Raw genomic sequence first — 23,260 nt, 5'->3', positions numbered from 1 at the left:
GGCTGTCCAGACACCACTGAGAGGTGCAGGGCTTTTTTGCATTCACAGTATTTTCACTTCCACAGGGTAAGTGCTACATGTAAAATGGGAATTTAGAACCAGATCAAATAAATGCCTTCAAACTGTGGCACATTGCTATTTCTGGATTCCCTCCTCCCGCCTTCTTTGTAGGTTAAGGAAGAAATAGTAATAATCACAGCTGACATTAGTGAGCATTTACTACGTGCCAGGCGCTATGGCAAATGTGCTTAGATGCGTCCCCTCAGTTCCTCCCTCTAGGATCCCAACGAGGTGCATGTGTCACCGGAATTTTGCAGAGGATGCCATGAAGGTGGTAGAAGGGTGAGCATGTAAGTGACAAAGCTGGGATCGGAACCCTCAGCTTCCAACATCTTGCTCTTCACATCTATGCCATAGTGCCACCTCTAAGTAATTCCTGGAAAAATCCGTTCTGTGGTCCTTTCATCTAAGAGTTTGGTGACTGCACCTTAATAATAATTGCTATTGTCTTAATTTTTTTCAATTTTCTGCCATCAAATGGTAGGGTTCCACAAAGGCAGGGCAGGGCCTGTGTCTCCCTCAACTTTGCACCCCCTGCAGTCCTTAAAAGAAAGTATCTTGCCCAGAATAGGCGTTAAAGAATTATTTGTTGAAATACCCTTTACATTATCTCTGTACCTAAATAAAGCCCATCTAAACAAGTCCATTTCCCAAACACTGGGGTTTGCCTCTTCTTTGTAGCCGTCCTCTTCTTCCTGTTTTGTTTTCCAAAGGTTGATTTTGAACTAGAGGGACACTGCGGTTGTCTTGTCACTTAGCGTGATTTGAAAGTGAGAGTCTGTGTAGTGCTTTAGCCTGCCCTCAGCAATCAGGCCTCACACTCGCGCGGCTCTGATTGTAGGAGTTGCCTTATTTGCATTGATGAGGATGAGCCAGCTGCTAGAGCATACAGAACTGCACCTGACACAATCACCGAGCTCAGGATTAGCGCGGGGAATCAGGAATCCACTGTGCTGCGTGGCAATCTCAGCCCTACATTAGAGTCACTCATGCAAAATGACCCAAATTTGCAATGAGCACAATTAGCAATCCAAAGACGCATGTTAATTGGGGGGCTGGAGATTTTCCTACATTTCCCTAAATTAAAAATAATAAACACACTCTTTCCTAGAGGAGTCTGGGCATGAAAATAATGCAGGGGATTCTGAGTTTGTAAAAAAAGGGTAAACCCCTGAAAATGTGGATTCCTTAGCCCCCCCACCCCCTAGCCCCCCCCACCCCCACCCCCACCCCCACATACACACACCCGAGGTATTAAGTTTGGCATCAAATACGGTAAGGGCTTTGTGGTGTCATGATCCTTTTTGAATTAGTAGAAAACAGATACTTATAAGGCTAAAAATAATAAAAACAGCAATAACTCTAATACATAGAAAAGGGAAATTTAAGCTTTAAAGGGGTATTTACTATTTTATATTCTGTATTAATATTTGAGACTGTCTTTGGGTCACACAACACCACAGATACACCCAGTGATTTCAGGATTTCCTAAAAGTGCAAGAGATTATGTTGAATTTTTATGAAACAGAGTTTATAAATCAAATGGAACCTTCTCAAGCCCTGGGCTGTGTTTCCATGTGTCTGCAGTCTATAGGTATTGAAATGCTCACCTATACTTTAGAAAAAAAAAAAAACACACAACATTTTGCAAAAATTGAATAAATGATCATTCAAAGCAAAAGCATGCAGTTCAAAAGCTAAACCTCCCATTGGAGAACAGAAAATTTAATGAGCTTTTAATGGAATGCAATGCTCAGAGTAGTAAATTATTTGTTAGTTGACGATGCAATCAGCATGCTGATTAAGGTTGCTTGGTTTTTTACTAAACATTAACTGAATGAAAACGGGTAGTCCTTGTTCTGCTTGGGGGGCTTTAAGGAAGCAAATGGACTTTCAGAACAGAGATTGTCAATAAAGGTGAGTGCACTCCAGGTGTCATTTGAATATGATGATAAAATACTTCTGATAAATATTTAAAAGCATTTTAAATCCACAATGTTCGCCTAGTGTATTGTGGACTCTGTTTAAAGAAACAGTGGGCCTTAGCAGGGCCTAACAACAATCCCTCTATTTCTCTCTAGAAAGAAATATCTAGATCTGCTTTCTTTTATTGCAAAAGAGAAAAAAAGGGGGGTGGTATGCTTTGAAAATAGAAGCCAGCCTGGACTCTGGGACCAGGAACTGTTTGGGAGTTTGGAATATAAGCCTAAGAAAAGACAAAAAAGGACAAAAACCAAAACAAAGGAAAATATTCTGACCGCAAATAAAGAAGAGACATCTGTTTCTCTGGGTAGATTAAGATAAAAATTTAGGTAGTTTTGATATTTTGATGCTTTAAAATGATTGCTATTAGAATATATATATATATTTTTCAATTTATAAATGTTGGCATTCTGAGAGCAAGAAGGACTGTGGTATCAGAGTTATATTCTGTCTAATTTAGGGGCTCTGTGAGGGGAGTAAAATAAAAAGATCAAAAATTGGAAATAAATTATGTAATGCTTATTTTTGTTGTTGGATGGTTAATACAGAATTTATAAGTTATATTATTCACCATATATATTAATCAATATGTACATTAGCTATAAATTATTGTTTCTGAGAGAGATTTTGTTACCAAATCTATTTAAATTGCTAGATTTATTTTCCCCTCAAAAAGAAGGATTTTTGTTTGTTTGTTTTTCTCCCTACCAATTGAAGAATTATGGGTTTCTAGGTTAATTTTCTTTGAACAGCTACAAAGTTCTTTTTCTATAAATCCTAATTAGTTTCATCATCGGTGATTCTCTGGCAATGGTCAGGTACCCTTAAAATCCGATAAATAACTACCTCTCACTTTTAACTATTCCTGTTTATGACCCAAGAGGTTAAAAGCCTTTGACTGGCATTTGACTTCTGACCTCATATAAATGTTATCTTATCAGTTCCTGCTTGTTAACTTGTATTGAGTGCTTGTCCCTGATGGCTTTTAGATAAAGGGTTGTGGGTTTTTTTCTTTTTAATATATTTCCTATAGGAACTAAACCATTTGCTTTGTTCTCTGCTTAGTGCACTCCAGTCTACACAGAAAACCTGCTATAAATCTGTTATAAAGCTCCAAATATACTTTTATTTATTCCCGACATTATTTTAGTTTAGCTTTACGGGTGGGATTTTATTATTGAGAATATGTATTTATTATAATTAATAGCAGTAATTACTAGTGCTCTTAAGCCTTTAACATGTTAGTCAGAAAGCTGGTTAGCATGGTACACTCTTTTTTTTTTTAATGTAAAAAAATTAAAAGAAAAACAATTTTAGCTTTGCATTTTGCACCAGCATGAGATGAGTTAGAGAGATAATTTATGGAAATCTTGTCTCCACAGACTTCAGAAGTCCGCCTAATGAGAGAGTCATCACTAAGATATATCTTTTTTAAAAAATCGAATCCAGACCATGAACAGTGCATTTTTGATCCTTTGGGGAGGAGGGTGGTGGCCTGGCGCCCTCCTTTGCCCTTCTGTCCTAAGAATTAAGAAGGATTTCGGCCTTTTATTCCTTTTGCAGCTGTGTGTGTTGTTCACACGTTCAAGTGTGTATGTGTGTGAGTCCAGTCTCTATATACAAATCTAAATACATTTGAATGTTTGCATTTTAAGCTCTCTCCATACCTTGATGGCATCATGAGAGTATTCTAGGCAGATGTTGGTGCTTCAGAGACTGCCTCATTTACAAGTGACCCACAGTGTGATTTCTAAACAAAATATTATATTAATTTCTGTGTGGAAAACAGGCAGAGAGGAGGGAAAGAAGGAAGAGGCAGCCATCTTGGAGTCCTTTTGCCTTTTAGCCTCCTTCTTCCTCTTCCCAAAGCTCGATAGTTAGAATATTATCTTCATTTTTAATTGGCCTTCAACATAATGCAGGAGGCATGTACAAGAGACCTTTGTATCCGTGTTTGGAGTAGAAAAAAGTTGTAACCTCTTTGGACTTTAAATAATAACTGCGACTATAGACAAACTACACCTATTATTCTCTATCCTTCTAAATAAATATACATATAAATGAAGCATATGCCACAGCTTGTAAGAGACCTGTACAAAACCTATTAAGGGAAACAAATGTCTATTTGGACCATTCATTTACTGCTATCTAAAGAATTAATATGTCAGTAAAGTTATCTGCCCTTCCTCCTCCCCATTCTTTCTTTTCTCCCCAAACACACACTCACATGCGCACACACAAACACACACATTCAGACACCCCCACTACGCAGCAGTGGCAACCCTAGAAACTTGCTTTTTAAAACAGGAATTCCCTTTCTCTTAGATCTGAAGTATTTCAGGAAGAATTAAAAGACCAGCTTCTATTTGTTATTTTATTTTAATTTTCTGTGTGTGGAGAGCTGCTCAGCTCTGCCATGTCCCAATACTGCTTTCATCATGCTCATATTCTGGCAACACACAGGTTTAACGCAATTTGTCCTAACTTTTCATTTCAACCATTGCTTTTTCTCAAAGTGGCCAGAGTTTAAAGACTCAAAAGCAAAGGGAAAAGAAATACCCCGGCAGGGGGAAAAACAAACCAGCCCCCAAACTGGTGCTGGTATTCACAGCATTGACACATTCTCAAATGTTTTCTCTGTAGTTATAACACAAAAGCGCTTTCTTCCCTGTTTTGATGTGTTAAAGACAGAAAGAGAGAGGACCCTTGGAAGTGGTAAAAATAAGTATTTGGAAGCACAGGGAAGGTGTTTCCCCGTTGAATGTCCAGCATGTGTCAATAACTTAGATACTAACAGTTTAATATTAATTAACTTTAAAAATGAAAAGGGAGTGGGTGAAAAGTTAAATTTAAGCAAGTTATGTTGCCTCCGTTGAACTTTCAGCTCTGGGTTGCCTTCAATTTTGTGTAATGAGATGTGCCCCTGAAGCCAATCATTCTGCTGTCTCTGAAATAAGGGTAACCAGGATCCTAAGTCCCTCTGAAAAGGGTGTGAGTAGATCAATAACGAATTATTGTCTAATTCTGGCATTTGGCAGAAGAAACCACAAACTTTTACTTGTTTAGTGTCAGTAATCTGAACTCATTTTTCTAGTCAATAGTATTTGCAGATTGGTTTACTGGGCAAAACAGATAAGAGTCTGAAACAAATAAAAATCTGAATCCTAAACACTCTCCTATTCTGGTGGCTAAATTCTCTAAGTCGAATCCCAGAGTCTTTTACCATTGTATGCTGTATTCTGGCTTTTAAAAAACAAACAAGATTTAAACACATAAGCTAGATGATTTCAAAACTGGAACACATTACACCATCATTTATTTCTATTTAATTAATGTTTTAATATATAGTTGTAAATCTAACTATACCTAAGGCAGAAAAAGTATTTACTTAAATCAGTTTCTATTCCAATTAGAATGAACTCCCCAATCATTTTTGAAGTAATATTTTAAAATCATTGTGGTTAGTAATACTTGTAAATCATTGTAGTGAGAGGAAGAAGATGATGAAGGGTGATCAATGTCCTTGATTTTCTGTACAGCTGTATCATCAAGCTTTATAAAGTCACCTAAGGGTGTATTAAAACATACTGCTTCTATGTATTTTCATGTTTATAAACTTACCCTAAGAATATATTAAGAAATACAGTCCATTTGATTTTTTTTTTCCATTCCTTGCCAAAAATCAAACCTGCTCTGTTTGGAAAAAAGCAGACACTTCTGTGATATCATGGAGTTTTTTGCATTTCAGTAAAGAAGTCGAGGACATGGAGTCAGAAATACCCAAATTTTTAGGACTCAAGGTATTACTGTAAAGGTTTTATCCCTTCCTCTGTGAAGACTGATGCAGATGGATTTCTCATTTCCTTCGGTCTCTGTCCTCTTTCTTTCGTGTTTCCTTTATTTGTATAAATTAGCTTTGTCCTTTCTTACTAGAATGTTTGATTTGGGCACACTCTCCCACATAGATTCTCAGTCTCACTCCCCCCAACTTGTCTGGGGAGTGGTTTTCCTTACTTAAAAAGCTTTGTAATTCAGACTCAGAGTGCCAGGGCCTTTTTTTTTTTTTTTTTATTCATCTGGATATGCTCAAAGGTCACACCCAAGATCATAAGCCCTTCTTATGGGCAAATGATAAAATAATATCCACACGCATCTGATACTAGGGGTATGGCCTGGACACACACCTTGCCGTCTTCCCCTTGGCCTCTCCTGCCCTGAAGAATGAATACCTCCCTCTCCAAAGTTGATGCTTCGAAGTGACCAGTCAGATGCTGGCAGGTCAGCTGGCCGTCCTCTTGGACAGAGGGTTCATAAATCAGAGAAATGTTGGTGTGGTTGAAAGAAGAAGGTAGTCCAGCCTGAGGGAAACCACGTAAATCTCTCCCGGAGCATTGTTCCCGGTAGGGAGTTGGGGGTGGGAGTTGGGGTAGCTCCTGGGGTCTCGGCTGTTAGTAATGCCCTAGCCTCCTGCAGTGGTGCTAACTTGTTGTGCATGAGAGCTGCCACTACCCTTCCCAAACGTCGGGCGATTGGAAAAGTCAAGCACTGCTGAGCCCTGATTTTCATTTAATAGTCAAAACCAAGATGCATTGGGCTATGAAGATAGGACAGCTCCCTTGAAAAGATTATTTGAACTACAAAGGCATTCATTTAGGGCTAGCCATGTTGCAAAAGGGCCTGCTAGAAATTAGCAGCCTGTCCTGGTATTTGGAGAGCAAGAGTGACAACTTATTGGAAGTTCTCAAGGAATCATTTATATTTCACACTCCACTAGGCAGCTGATTTGAGATTGTCTGTTAGCATAACAAAGGCTCTGAGCCTGTGAACTTCAGAAACCTTTCGACCTCTTAGCTGCTGGCATGAATAGCCCCCAGTCCTGCCTATAGAGATCTCCCAAAGCTCCCCTGTTCGTGGCTAAATTGTTAATCAGGGTAATTTAATATAGTTTTCAATATGCCTCATCTCTTATTGGGAAAGGTATTCACAGCTCCCCTACCCCTGGAAAAAAAAAAAAAAGTTCTTTTATTCAAGTGTGAGAGGGGCAGCTGCAGACAGACCGGCATCCCTGGCTGCTCCCCCCAAACCCCCTCTGTAGCAGCAGTAATGTTCTGAGCAGCAACCATAGTGAAGGGCCAGAAAAAGAAACTTCGACAAGCACCCCTCTGCACGCACTCCAACCTGAACCTGAAATTCCAGTCTGTTTATGCCAGGAACCGACAAAACAAAACCCCAAAGCTCAGCCATAACTGAAACCTCAGCTCACACACACACACACATACACACGCCACACCCCCTTCTCCACCCTCTCTTTACCCCCACCCCTCTCCTTCCTCCTCATCTCCCAACCAAGCTTCTCTTCTGGCTCCCGTCAAGACAAAACGCACCGGAGCCCAAGGCCTGCTAATTTTCATTTCTCTCCCTCTTTGGAGGCAGCCCACACCATCCTGCACGCTCCTTCACAGTCACCCTCCGCCCGGAGCCCGCAGCCTCTCCCTGTGTCACATACACTTGCTCTCACCCGCTCCCTCGCACACTATCAATTCACATGCACATTAGTTAGCTGAAAAGAGCCAGAGCACAAATATATTCATTTTAATCCAGTTAAGACCTAAGAGGTCTCAGAGGATATTCTTCCATAGTTTGAAAACCAAGTCTAAAACTCAGATTTGGCTACACTGTTTCATCTCAAAGAGGCCTATGGTGTGCCTTTCTTTCACTTTCTTCCAGTACATATTGTAAAAAATAAATAAATAAAGTGAATAAAAAACAGTCACAAGCAAACCACCCAGCTTCAGGCAGACACTGCTCACGTATCATCACTATGTTGTCTTTTTTTTAATGACTGTGTTTCTTGTACCCATGTACAAAGTCAGAAGAATTTCATACAAGAGAAGGAAAAAAAATATGAAATCACTATTTTTTTAAAATTAAAAATGTAAGGATACAATCTCTTCATCTCATTTTTCCACATAAAAATTTTAAGATATTTATAATCGTTAATCTTTCATTTCCCACATGAGAATTTGAAGACATCTCTGCAAAATGTATCTGGGTATTTCCTGATCCCTTTGGTGGTGATTTTCTGTGCAATTGTGCTGTCTTTGTACGAGTTGAGGCCCTGTATCTTGCTTCTTCCTGGAACAGCCATTTCTTGTGTGCCCTGTTTTGGTTGGTGGGCTTGCCTCAGCTCCTGAAGTTGGATAAAGCCAGGATCTAGTGCCTGAAGTATTTGCTTTGAATTTGCTCTAGTTAGAGTGGTCCCTGGTGGGGGTGGGGAGACTTGCTTCACTCACTTGGGATTGTAATCTGGCATCTCAGAATCACTAAGATGGGAGACAAATTTCTGTTTACAGGATCAGGAAAGGATTATTAACCTCCAAAACAGAAGTACAAATATAAGCCCACAATTAAAAAAACATAACAAAACAAATAGCCCAACCTCTTTCCCAAGATAATTTTTCATGGAGTTGAAAGAATAAAAGGTTTTTAAAAAAGATTTCTTGGTCAATTTTAATATCTAAATAATATCCAGAGGTGACACTTTAGAAAATAAAATAAGTATATCTGGCTATTATATGACAATCTTAAAATCTGCATTTTCCTTACCATAAAAAGGGATTCTCACAGCTTTAATTTCAGTGCTGTCAAAGTTTTAAAATTATAAGCATCTTTGTCAATGATCTGTGCATTTTCATTTTAATGTTGGGCTTTTTTATTTTATTTTGTAAATAGTGACTTTCATTTTCCTGATGTCTTAAACCAGAATATCTCTAAAAATATTAATTGATAGTTACTACAAATCAGTGGATAAATACTTCTGGTTTCTCTTTTTAAAAAATCAAATATATTAAATAACTCCTATATAAATTAACAGAAATTTAACTTTCAAAAGATGTTTAGAGAGAAAAAAATATTATGGCTTTTAAACCCAAGAAAGAAAAAATACACAATTTGCATTTTTTCAGTGCTTTTGCTTAACATTTTTTTCATTAGCTTTTTATTCATTAGAATTTATGATCCATGTCCATCATTACACTTTCACATCTCTGATTTCTGTTAAATTTTCTAACAGAGGTTAATAAATATAAAGGGGTAAAAAGGCCTATTTGCTTTCATCTAAAGTGCTCAGTATTTCAAGATTATTTGTATTTGCATTAAAATTTTTTTCATGTTCTAATTTAAATTATTTAAATTGGTCTGAAATTAATTCTATTTGGAGTTAGAAAGTAATAGGAGGATTTTTTTAAAGGAATTAAATAACATGATTTTGCTAAATTATAATGTTTTCTTAATGTTGGGCCATCTAACAACACCCTCTCTAGCATGTAACAGTTTGGGCTTCATATTTATGGAAGAAATAGGGTTGGGGGGAGAAGGATGTATATTTGGAATGGTGTTTGACAGGGGGAATGAACGCAGACACCAGAACAATTATATTACAATCCCATTGGGAATGCCAGCACCAAATTTAGCCAGACTGATGGGGTACTGTCTAGACGGTCCCTTTTGTGTATCAGCTGTTTTTTCCCTGCTTTATTGCACTGCCTGAATGTGTGAGTTGAACATGCATATGGATCCCAAACATAACCATTCCAGCAACCATACATTGCTGTTAAATTCTCTCATTTGGCTGAGAATCAAGGGTTGTGTATTCCTACTGTATTCCCTTTACAATATTTTGTAATTAAAATGCAGCTTCCAGAATTAGAGGTTTAACAAAGGTCATAAGACAAAGTAGAAAGTGCCTAGGCTGTTTTTTAATATGAAAAAAAAATGTACTAAGTAAACATTTCTATCTTCTCAAACATGTCCACCTCTTTTCTACAGAAGTAAAAGAAAGCCAGAAAGAAAAGAAATAAAACAATGAGTGGAAAGAGGCAAAATAGATGTAAATTACCACCTTTCCTTTTGAAAAGGGTAAAGGATAGAAAGAAAGAATATTTATTAAATGTTTACAGTATAATTAATGGCAGTGTGTGGTTTTCCTTTTTTTTTTTCTTCTTTTCCTTCTTTTTATTTGGTAAACCAAATAGAATTCAGTAATCAGGGTTCTTGTGAGGCCTTAGAAATAGATTCTCAAACTCTTTTAAATAAATGCTTATAAGATTGCTGTACTGTTACTGGAGAGAGAGGAAATCCCAGAGATATTTCTCTTCTGGGCTACGGTCAGGATTTTGTTTTGTTTGTCAAGACAGTGTAGGAAGGCTAGGACTTAGTTATATGTGACTACAGTATCCACACAAAATATTCATTGTTCAAAGGAGCAGAAATACACCCCTAAATAGGATGCTCACTCCCTGGGTGATGGGTACTAGGGTTGGATGCCTTTGCTAACAACCAAGAATTTAAAATGAACACAAATTAATTATTCAAATTAGAGAATGAGAAATAGAAAGACACATTAATGCTAATGAAAGTAGGTATCAGAGCCACTTCTTTCTGTGAAAGGTTTATCAATAATTTTTGTCACCAAGAATGAAAAGGTGTAAGAAATTGGAATTCCACAAAATGTAAGACACCATAAATAAAATTCTTGCCTTGCAGTAGAAGCCCAAATGAATCCACTGTTTAAGGAAAGAGAATCCCATGTTTCACAGAACATTAATAAATTTATTAATATGTACATACAAACTATTTGGAGCAGGAATTCTACTTTCCATGTGCTGAAAAAAAATTTTTGCCTTAACAAAAAGGAAAATGGTAAACTTTTTTTGCCATTAAGGAAAATCAAAGTTAAAGTCAGTGACAGAAAAAATATTTTTAATAGTTATATGGTTTGGGGCACTAAATTTTGTCAGTAACTAACTAATGGATTTTTAAAATAATAATTTCCTATGCTTTACCACTGGAATTCAGTAACTACCACCTCCTATGGACAATGAAGACTTTGTCCATCTTTTGAAGATTGGGTATTGAAAAGAAGGCTGGAGGAAAGAGAAAGTAAATTTTCTTCCCAATTTTACTGACTAGAACATCTCTTTTTTGGCTTGAAACATCAGATCACAAACCAACAACCGTAAGATAGGCTCTGGATATAGGGTTGGAGAAATTTCCTGGTTGGAAGAAGGTATGAGGCTTGAACAACTGACGTTAAACATGACGATCTTGAGTAGGCACTTGTAGGCAATGATGTTAAAAACCTCTGAGATATAACTTTGGCACAGCTGAGAAAAAATTCAACCAGACAGGGATGGAGAGCAAGAGAAACCAAGACTGAGAAATAAGAAAGCAAGAGAAAAATGGTGGTGGGGGGGCGGTGCAGGGAGTGGTGGTTGGGGGTGGGTGGCACGCAGGAGTGGTGAGTGAGAAAGAAAGAGAGAGCAGAGAATGAATATTCCAAGCATTGTTTTAATCTAAAACAGAGATGCTTCCAGGAGAATGAATTTCAATGGAGCTGAGCCAAAAATAATTATAGAGATTTTCTTGTTTTGTTTTGTGAATGAAGAGCATCTCTTTTCTCTGGAGATGTGAGAGTGAGAAAGGACCAGAGCCAAGAGATTGAAGTGATGCCCCTCTGCCCCTTTACTTCCACACAGCACAGTAGCGGACCTTTCTTTCTTCCCTTTTCCAAAAGCTATTGGCACCGAATTGTGCTAGGAAGAGAGGGAAGTGGCAGCAGCCCTCCAACCTAGCTGGATTTTCTATTCTAACAATAGCTTGTTTACTTTGATAAGGCTGAAGTATTGAAATTGGATGCAAGATTGGGTAGGGGGGGGACAGGGATACATATTTTAGGTTCTAGAGATAAAATTGAGCTATTTACAACTAAGAATATTCCCCTATTAGAGACACTTGAAACTTCCTTTGGGGTTTGTTTTACCAATTACATTTGTTGCCTTGTTTTTCATCATCAATAGCAGGCTACTAAAGGAAATAAAGTATTCTCTCAATTTTCTTCCATTTTCTCTGTGATGTAAAATCTTTATCTTGGAACCATTTTTTACAGGGAAAAAGACTGTCGTTTGTTAAAATAGCTTAAGCTACACTGGATTTTTGTGAAAGCAATATAATATACTTCTCACGAAAGCAGAAATGGAAGGCTTTATACTAATTTGACACACACAGGGTTGGGGGAGAAACTCACTAACATTAATAGACTTTGGAGAGGAAGTAATCATAAACAACTCAGGATTAATATCTAAAGACGATTGATTTTCTTAAGTTAAATTAACTTACAAACAATTCATGCCATTAAGTACTGTCTGAACCTGAAAATTCTCTCCAAATCTCTCAAGTGTTGTGCCATGTTAAAGACCTTGTTGTCATTTTTATCATTCATAGATAGATGTTAGTTCTACATGTAGGTTTCAGGTATTATACTTTTGTACTACCTGAATTTAAAAAAATATATATTTCAGAAATCTAAGAATCAGTTTCTTCTACGTCATATGTCACAACTTTTTTAAAAAAACAAAAGTGAAAATTAACTTTTTTAAAATAAATATTTGACCTGCTAAGTACAGCAATTTAGTTATCCAGTAGAAGAACAGCATAAAGTTGTAAGCTTAATGGCTTAACATGAAAATGACCTTGGTACACATTTAAAATAAGGAAAACTATGTTACATTAGCAGTCAAGATTATCTGTTGGCTTAAGCATAAACATCTCTGAAAGTAGCAAAAATAGATATAATTTCCTTTAAAACTTTTACATATTAAAATTGTTCCTGTTATTCTGTAAAAAACATATATTGGAAATGTATAGTAGTTGGCAGTAAAGTTTATGATTCTGTTTTGTTGTTAGGTTTTTAAAAAATTTCTTAAAGAAGGAAAATATGTTCATGTACATGGGACTTTATTTAGGGATTTTCAAAACATTTTAAATGTCACTGTGAATATAGTGTGTAAATCTGTGAATATGAGTTTTATGAATCCACATTTAATTTAATTAATCATATTGATTCACTTGACATTTTTCTCCTCCTGAATCTCCCCTCCCCCCTCTTCCCATCTCTCTATTAAAAGCAATTCATTCACAGTGGTAGACTAATTTTTGAAGCAGATTTTACAAAATAAAACCGACAATGGTTTTAGAAGAACTTTTAAAAGCATTCAACTTAGATATTGTTAGAAGTGATTAAAATGAATATTTAAGAATTCAAAGTACTTCATCATATTAATCTTAACATTACATTAAAAACCCAATCCCCACATGAGAAATCAACCTTTTAAAAAGAACAATTATTAATATTAAATAGCCAGAATAATCACTAGTATACGCTAAGCTGAAATAAGTATATGAGATTAGCAACAAATATTTATTTTTCCAAGTTTAAAATGAAATACTTTGTAAAATAGGAAAATATTTAATAAAGTTTAATGTCTATTAAAAACCCAGTAGACACAATTTGAGAATTTATGGTTTTGCTGCATCATTAACACTGTTGAGGGAAACTGTTAGTCTACCAAAACATTTAAAATATGGTATACAAGAATTTATTGTTAGCAGTAGTAAAGTATATCACGTTGACATAAGGGTATTTACTATCAAGCTCTAGAATGGATTAGGAGATGAGGAGGTAAAGACAGATTTACAATTAATAAGTGCCCAAAGATATTACAATGGCAAGGTTTCTATATTTTATAAACAGATATGCTAGATGTAGATTATATTTGTCACTTGTTTGTATTGGTGAATCTTAGTATAAAATGGAGTTTGAAGGCTTCTCTCTTGACCAAATCTTTTCTAACTCCAAATTACTAAACCAATTTCAGAGTTTTGCTCAGAAAAGTTACATTTCACTTGAACCCAACCCTAGAAATTGCCCCAAAGGAAGTGTTGTTTGTTTGTTCTTTTCATTTGTAGTGGGGTAGAGCCCAGTTTGCAACTGTAGGGCTGGACACAGGAGAAGCAGCAGCAAGAAGCAACTGAAAAGGATTAGGATGGACACTTCCTCAAGCTTCACAGGCTTGTTTGCTTGTCACAGATGCCCTTAAGGTGCATAGATAAGATATATTTAATATTAAGACTTTTAGAGAGCCTTGATACTCCTGAAAATTCAGAGGCAAAGCTGAGCCTCTTTCTTTAGCCCATATACTTCATTACATTGGCCCAGGAATCCTGGCTAAAGATAGTTTCATCCAGCTCACATGCTTGGGTTTTGTCACTTCATGTCATAACCTCCACATTACTTAAATATAGTTTTAAAATGTATTAAACAGAAATGCTGATATAAGCCTAAATGTAGCTGTACTTGCTGTTTCTGCTCTAAGTTCATTCATGGTGGTGGATTTAGTTAAAGGGCCCAGAACAGCCATGCTTAACAGTAAGGAAACAAAATCCTCTTGGCTTCAATGGGGGCTAGGTCTATGTCAGAGCAGAGCGAACTCACTGTAGATATTTGAGATAAATACCTTCTGTAGAAATGTACACATCACATTGGTGTTCTATATAATGTAAAAAAAAAAAAGTATGCTGCATCACACACAAAGCCCTGTTATCTTTTTTTGCCTTAACTAAATGTTATTTTTTTTATATCTTAGACACAGAGAATATGCTGTAACATTTATAACAGGATAGCGGGCTCCAAATAAGAACTGCTAATGATCGTAGGTGTCTATTGAATCATAAGCAAGGACTACCTGGTAAGCATTAAGTGACAATAAAGGATATTCTTGCTAAAATATTAGATGAATTGATAATAGAGAAAATAGTCATTTTGACAGAAAAGTCAACAGAAAACAGCAGTGATTATAAGTGCCTTGTATACGGGCATAGTGTATCACACCCAGTGTGCAACATGCTCTTATAAAAAAAGTATGGTACCTCTACTGGATGATACAGCTGCATTAGGAAGTTTTATAGAATGGCTTATTTTTCCAGAGCACAACATTTAGCCTTTCCACAGGCATTTTTTTTTTTTTGGTAGAATTTCTCCTCCCAGTTAAAAACTGGTTTTCATCACACAACTGCATAATTATTTTTCTGCAACTAGCGATAATTACTTGTTTTGTGTATCTCTACTAGAGTGATTCAGTGTTTGCTGTTCTACCTCATAAAATGCATCTGTATTAGAGGCATGTGAAAAGGAGTATTGACCTTATATAATATATTGCTATATTGGTAGGGGCACACAGCTCTAATTCTTTGTAAAAGGCACAAAAAGTCTATATTGCTTTGAGTTTTCCTTTTTGAATGCTATGTGAGTTTTCTGACTGAGGCATAAAACTGGAGGTAACTGAAGACAAGAAACCTCACAACATGGAAATTACTCAGTACACAAAGAAACTCCCTCTCAGATAGATGTACAATAGGTGCCTGAATAAAAAAGGCAGTTGGAAGGATTTGTTTATAGTGGTATCAGAAAAAACTCTGGAATCAGTGTTTGTGAGATTTGTCGCACCAAAAACTCAAACACAGATTTCAAATCATTCAAGAATATCTAATCATTTTCTGTCACTCACAAAGCTCTCCACAAAAAAATAAAAAGAAACAAAATTAAGCAGAGCCCCTCCCGCCAGTCTTCTTTTATCTTCAGCAGTCCTCCTCTTTCTCTCTTTTCCTTCCAACTCTTATTTGTCTGGGTGTTCCTTTCTTTCAAGTTGTCTTTAATCCTTGCTTTCCCATGTCCCTCTTTAGTCTTATTCACCAGTGATGCCAATAAAAATAAACAGTCTATTTAAAGCAAATGAGTCAACGCCAAAAAAATACGTGATTGGTGTGTTGCCTTATTTTATTTTTGTCTTTTAGTTAAATTACACCTGTGGCTCTCTTACTTAAAATTTTTATAACTTTAAAACCAAAACACAAAGAGCAGAGAGCTGAAGTGCTGTTTCATGTCTCTGGATTTATTTATAAATATATGTAATGTTAAATGCCGCAAAATCCTTGTGAGACTACTTTCGTGCTTACTGATCCCAGGGTGCAGGAGGAATTAGCTTATCCAGGAAAACTCAAAGTCATAATTAGTCTTGTGAATTATAATAATCGGGTTTCATCCTACACTTCTTTCTCATGTGGTACTCCCAGTGGGAGTTCTGCATGAAAAGGACTGCAGGATTGGGCATTAATAATGGTATACCTGTGAAATATTGGTATATTCCTACAGTGCCAGTCAATGAAATTAGTATACTACCCCATCTTTGTCCTACAGCCTTCAACCAATTGAAAAATAACTTCAATGGATTTTTCAAATTTCCTAAAATTCTATTATTAGTTTTTTAAAATACTTCTTAAAATTACAAAATAAAAATGGAAGTTTTTTTTCCCTCAATGAGATATGCTTCTTACTCTTGACTTTGTTATAGATATAAGGCTGTAATTAACTTTTATTAAAAATGTTAACAATGCTTAAGTTTTACATAATCACCTCCAATAAACGGAAACAAAAGAACAAGCAGGGAAATAATCATGAATCTCAGCAGAAAGTTACATTTATTTTCAAAGCTCTCAGATCAGCTATTTTCACTAATTTGATTACTCAGGTCAATCAAACACCTTGTTGACTGATGGAGATAACCAATTTTTTAAAATGTATAGACCCAGCCTGAATGAAACAAAAGAAGTGTAATAGCTTACCAATCCTGAGATGTTGATGTTTTGTCATTTGTGAAACAGAAATACTTCTTTCAAAAGTTACACTGTGATGAACTGCTATCTAGGCTTAGAAAAGTTGACAAAATGTAATCATAACTGCACACCTATCTAAAGCCCAAACCCACACAGTTCTTAATAACCCTAAAAATTTAGACAATTGTACATCAACAGATGAATGGATATAAAAACTGTAGCATATTCAAATGGAATGTAGAATAATGGAATACTACTCAGCAATACAAAAAATGAACCACTGGTACATCTTACAGTATGGAAGAATCTCAACAAAATAATGCTGAGTGAGAGAAGCAAGACCAAAAAAAAAAAAAAAAGAGTACAAATCATTTATATATTAGTCTAGGAAATTCAAACTAATGTATAGTGACAGAAAGCAGATCAGTAGTCGCCTAGGGGAAGGATCAGTAGGCAGGAATTACAGAAGCATGAGGAAACTTTTAGGGATGACGGATATGTTTGTTGCCTTGATTGCGGTAATGGTTTTCACAGGTGAATACATATGAGAAAACTTAAAAAAACATACAGTTAAATATGAACAGTTTGTTATATATCAATTTTACCTCACTAAAGCTCTTCACAACAACAAAAGTGGGCCAATTAGAATGGATATAGGAACCAATCAGAATGGATGCTAGCCATTAACAAAAATAATTCAGACAGCAGGTTTCAGAATTCTCTAGGTAACTGGGACCATTTGTAGATGGCCATAAAGATTTTGGGGACTGAGAATGTCCTTTTCATCTCCTTGCTAATGTTTATGATCCCTGGTTTAATTAAAAATAATTTTCCATTTTTTTCCTATTAAAAATCATTACAGTCCTGAAAGAGGTGAGCACGAGTTTTAGATTTTGTCTCTACCAGTGCCTGGAAAATCCCAAGGACGGAGGAACCTGGTAGGCTGCAGTCCATGGGGTCGCTAAGAGTTGGACACAACCGAGCGACTTCACTTTCACTTTTCACTTTCATGCATTGGAGAAGGAAATGGCAACGCACCCCAGTGTTCTTGCCTGGAGAATCCCAGGGACGGGGGAGCCTGGTGGGCTGCCGTCTATGGGGTCGCACAGAGTCGGACACGACTGAAGCGACTTAGCAGCAGCAGTGTTACAAACCATGTGACTTAAGGCAGGTGGCTAAACCAATGTCAGAAAACTTCCAGATGCTGCTCAAGGTGGAGGTAAACTGAAAGACACTTCTTTCTAAAGAAAATAGGATCCATCCAGCAAGCATTTCCATTTTACAGTTGTTGGTTTTATCATAACATCTCCAAAGATCTTTCTCTTCCCTTTCTTTATTACCATGTGTGATAAAAATGGAGTAAGGTGAATGGGGAGACATTGTTAGCAAAATAACTAAATTACCTGAATGTATTTGTCTCATGTAGATCTCACTATGTGAGCTGATTGACCTCAATGTGCTTTAATACAAAAAATTTATTAAAGTCCACAATAAGGTGCAAAATCACCATATTGTAACTCTATTCTGGAATGGAGGATTACTGAGTCACCTGCCAAGGTGCCTTGTGTTGCAGACAGTAAAGGACCGAGACTGTTATTTTTACTGTTCTGTTTTTATGATAGTGAATATTGTGTTTATATATTTCCGACTAAAATTTTAGGTGCGTAACTTGAGTTAGATCAGTGCCCATCTCAGCAATGAAGGAAAAATAGCCCTACATAATTTTTAAGAACCTCAGGGACTGAGCTAAAAGTCAATAAACATATGGGAAAAAAGACTGGAAACAAATTGAATATATGTGCAAATTGACATTTTACTAAAAGAACATGCTTAAAACTTTAGGTTTATCAAACAGATGTCAATGAAACTGAAATCTATTCAGCAAGTAGAATGCATTACTGAATGCAGAAATACACGTGTTTTATGTGACCTGAAATGCAAACGTTTTTCCATCTTGTAATATTATGATTTATTATTCTGATTTTAGAGATGCAATATTAAAAATGTGTTAATCAAGACATTTCTATTTATAGTATTACATACATTTTAGTTTTTAACAATATCCATCTTTTTACCAGGGTCAATCCTCATGCCACATAGCTAGATTTCCGAAATAAGATTATCAGAAAAATGTGTTGTTGATCTTGGGCATAAATTTATAACTTATATTGGTTTGTAACTAACTCCTGAGTTTTAAACTTATATATAATAGCTATTTTTGTGATCTTTTTCTGAGTACTTTTTCAAAATGGGAAAAAAAGTAAAGTTCAACTTTGTACTCTGTCCATGTCTCCCATTTTTCTTTTTCGTGTATTCTTTCCTCCCACATTCCTTCTCTCCTCTCACTTCATTATTTAGCCAGTGATTTTATTCTGCTATTTCTCCTGATAGTCAGTGATCAAGACACTATGTTAACCCCGAAGATGCAGTTGCTTTAGGCAAGCCCCCTCACTATTTCTTGACTGTGTTTAGGGTTAAAAGACTTCTTTAGATACAACGTTAACAATCTATCCTTCTACAGTGTCTGTGAGATTATTTTCTTTTGTTACCTCTGGCACCCCACTCTAGTACTCTTGCCTGGAAAATCCCATGGACGGAGAAGCCTGGTAGGCTGCAGTCCATGGGGTCGCTAAGAGTCAGACATGACTGAGCGACTTCACTTTCTCTTTTCACTTTCATGCATTGGAGAAGGAAATGGCAACCCACTCCAGTGTTGTTGCCTGGAGAATCCCAGGGATGGGGGAGCCTGGTGGGCTGCCGTCCATGGGGTCACACAGAGATGGACATGACTGAAGTGACTTAGCAGCAGCAGCAGCAGTAGCAGCAGGGGTTTCCCTGGTGTCTCAGATGGTAAAGAATCCACCTGCAATGCAGGAGACATGGGTTTGATCCCTGGCTTGGGAAGATCCACTAGAGAAGGGAATGGCAACCCACTCCAGTGTTCTTGCCTGGGAAACCCCATGGACAGAGGCTCCTGGTGGGCTACAGTCTATGGGGTCACAAAGAGTCAGACATGACTAAGCAACTAACACTTTCGCTTTTTTCTGTACAAAATGTTAGCTTTAACCAGGACCAGTGCAATAATAAAGGACTTGAAAAGGTTTGTAAGACCACAGCCTCCCTCCACCTGATTTCTCATGTTCCATGGAATCTAATGAGATGAATATACTGCCTTCTCCTTCAAGCTGTTTAGAAGGCAATACATAGAGAGCAAACTCATACCTGAGTTCCTGGAACTGGGGACTCTTGCTGGAAAATCACAAAGGACATTTTGATATTGAGATGATAATCATTGAAAAAGCTGATTTCTCCTCTTTGTAGAATCATCTCTAGGTGTTCAGCTGTGACTTCCTGTGGTTGAAATGTCCAGTCAACATCTCATCCCTTCCACATTCCTTACTGAAGGGAGATATAACTTGGCATCATATTTATACTACTTCCAAGTATCTATGTTTTTATCTGTATATCTCGGCCAAAATCTGTCCTACCATCCCATTGGATTTTCTTCAGGGCTCAGTGTTATAATACACATAAAGTATGATAAAAATGTAAGAGTTTTTCTGGAGACAACAGAACAATAGAAACTGATATGGTAGAATAGTATCAGCCAGAGACATCCTGGTTAATTCAGACCCTTCTTTTTTTTTTTTTTTTTTAGGTTCTGACACAACCACTTTGCTCGTGCAGATCCTCTTTTTAAAATTCACAGGAAATCAGATCATCAGGTAGGGTCAGCAAGCTGCTCCTTGCGATGTTTTGCCATGTAATCTAGAGGAAATGTTGTGAGGGTTTGTCAGTACTGAGCTACCTGGACGTGGGGAGTCTCATCAGAAAAAAAGAAACTTGTCTTCTCAAAAGATATGTGAAAAATGTCTGTGGACAAGCCAGTTAGATGATACCTTTATCAAGCTCTATCTTCTATTAACTTTCCACATACCCACTTTTCTGCAAACTTAAAAATCCTTTTTTTCTTATTGATCCATTAACATAAAGTCATTTTATAATTCACTATTATAAGTAATTACAACTAGAATGGGTTTGTTAATTAACAGCTCTTATAATCATTATTAATTACTTTTCACTATACAGCATTTCATATAATCCATTCCATAACTCTTCATCTTTAGAAAGGTAACATTCAGAGCTACCCCTGAGGACAATAGAACCCACAAAATCAGTCAGAGGCTATAGTTGGAAAACAGAAATAAAAATATTTAGCACTTTAAAGTGAAGAGCTAAATAGACCTTGCAAATCTCCCATGTTTATTTCACCTGCATTAGATTAAATTTCATTAAATTGGAAAGATCAATACAATTTCCAAACTATGCTTTGTTCATTGCTTTTATTGATCAACTACCAAGGAAAATGATCTCAAATTTTAATCTATTAATATATAGATCTGTAACATTTGGATAGACAATAGACAATTTTATCTACTTTCACTAAAATTTTTGCAAAATACAAAATTAACAGAAGTTAATTTTTTTAAGCCAGAGCATGAGAATTATTTGCAAGAAAGTAATCTATATCCAAAGAAAGTTATTGGACTATTTTATAAAATTCCAAATTCCATGGTATCTATTTTACCTAAAAATGATATTCTTTGCTATATACATTATTTACCTACAAGTAATTATTTTTACAGCTTGTTTACTATCCTATCCAAAGATCAACATATTATGTCAACACTTTCTGTAATATAATGGCAAGTGGCAAGAAGAAATTGTATAGAGTCCTCTTTCAAAATAAGCAAAATTACACTGTGGAGAAACCTAATGTGCCCTGAAAGTGAAAGTGAAAGGCACTCACTTTTGTCTGACTCTTTGTGACCCCATGGACTGTATAGTCCATGGAATTCTCCAGGCCAGAATACTGGAGTGGGACTAGCTGTTCCCTTCTCCGGAGGATCTTCCCAACTGAGGAATCCAACCCAGGTCTCCCGCATTGCTGGCAGATTTCTCCCACATTGCAGGCAGAATCTTTACCAGGTGAGCCACCAGGGAAACCCAAGAATACTGGAGTGGGTAGCCTATTCCTTCTCCAGGGGATCTTCCCGACCCAGGAATCGAACCGGGGTCTTCTGCATTACAGGTGCATTCTTTACCTGCTGAGCTACATAAGAAGCCCAAGCAGGTATTATAAGCAGAAACAGATAGACATGGATTAAAGGCAAAATTCTTTGCCTTAAGAGATCCTAGAATGAAGGTGAGGTAGAGATACAAAAGACATATAATTAAACATAAATGTTACCTTTACTCCCAAATAAGTAACTCAGTTATTCTCTTCTACTGACCATTTATGGCTCAATTCACTAAACTCCTACTTTGATACACAGTAGAAATATTTTACCCACTCCAGTGTCCTTGCCTGGAGAATTCCAGGGACAGGGGAGCCTGGTGGGCTGCCATCTATGGGGTCGCACAGAGTCGGACATGACTGAAGTGACTTAGCAGTAGCAGAAATGTTTTACACACACTTCTTAAGACCATATATCTCAGGAAAGATACTACAAACATCTTTTAAGATGCCATCGTACAAGAATCAGCAAGTATGTACCTGGCCCATTAAAAACAGCCTGTGTAATAAATAAGATACTCTGCTGACCCCTATAAATCCTGCTTCTGCCACTCCCTGGTTTCTGCCTGTCACCATGGTTTACCTCAGTAGTTGCTGATCCTCTTCTTGTTCTCACCTCAGTATTTGGCATTTCCTGTATGATTCCTGGTAATTATCTTTAGCTGCCCTCCACCACCCGCCTGAACCTAAGCCTTCTTGTTCTTCACTGGTACTCGCACTGCCTTTTTCCTGCAATTTTGCTGTACCAGCCCAGGTTGTGCATGGTCTGACGGCTATGTCAAGTGTCTTCTTTTATCTGGGTAAGCATATGTACCTGGTTAATTCTGGAAAATAGTTTATTTTAAGATGTTCTTGTCCACCTGGAAGGCCATTTTGGAAACTGCTGCTTAAAACAGTCAAAATATTATGAGAGTCAGAACTAAGATGGTAGCAGGAAACCTGGTGAATTTAAGAACTACCAGAGAGATAGAATGAACAGGATTTGATGACTGATTGAATAATAGAGCTAGGGCAGAGTGAAAAGCCATGGATCATGCCTTAATTCTGGCTGAAGAAATGGAGGTAATCATGAACACATTTATCGAAATGGGAAACACAGGAGAAAAAGCAGATTTGGGGTAGTGATGTTAGGGGAAGCACACTGATTGAAACCGTCCACCCTGGCCAGGCACCATAGTAACCATTTGCATGAATTGTTTTATGACAGGAGTTCCTGATAAGGAATATGGAACTAATAAGCCACCACCAACCGGAAGAGTTCGGGAAAGGTCGAAAGGAGACACTGCGTGTCCATCCATTTCCCAGAATCCCTCTTGCTAGCATCCATCTTAGCTGAGCGATGCGTGCGCCACCAGGAAAGACTCTGAATTAGAATGATGGGCCAAAGACCACCCAGAAACCAATCCCATCACCATAAAACCTGAGACTGCGAGCCACGCGGCAGAGCAGTTCTCCTGGGTTCCCTTACCCGGCTGCTCTCCACCCGGGTGCCCTTTCCCAATAAAATCTCTTGCTTTGTCAGCACATGTATCTCCTCGGACAATTCATTTCCGAGTGTTAGACAAGAGCCTAGTTTCAGGCCCTGGAAGGGGTCCCCCTTCCTGCAACAGTGAGATGTGATGAATTCAGTTC

General features: G+C 37.1%; 1 long non-coding RNA gene across 1 annotated transcript; it reads left to right on the top strand.

Moving 5' to 3' along the window:
* Nucleotides 1–1,748: 1,748 nt before the first annotated feature.
* On the top strand, nucleotides 1,749–22,895 carry LOC102390535. The gene is made up of 3 exons (XR_003111277.3): nucleotides 1,749–1,977; nucleotides 20,210–20,276; nucleotides 22,836–22,895. It is a non-coding gene; the product is annotated as an uncharacterized LOC102390535 (long non-coding RNA).
* The last annotated feature ends 365 nt before the right edge of the window (nucleotides 22,896–23,260 follow it).

Source organism: Bubalus bubalis, chromosome 9 (genome assembly GCF_019923935.1).
Source record: "Bubalus bubalis isolate 160015118507 breed Murrah chromosome 9, NDDB_SH_1, whole genome shotgun sequence".
Lineage (NCBI taxonomy): Eukaryota > Metazoa > Chordata > Mammalia > Artiodactyla > Bovidae > Bubalus > Bubalus bubalis.
The sequence above is the reverse complement of the archived record's forward strand: the minus strand, read 5'-3'. Positions and strand labels throughout refer to the sequence as shown.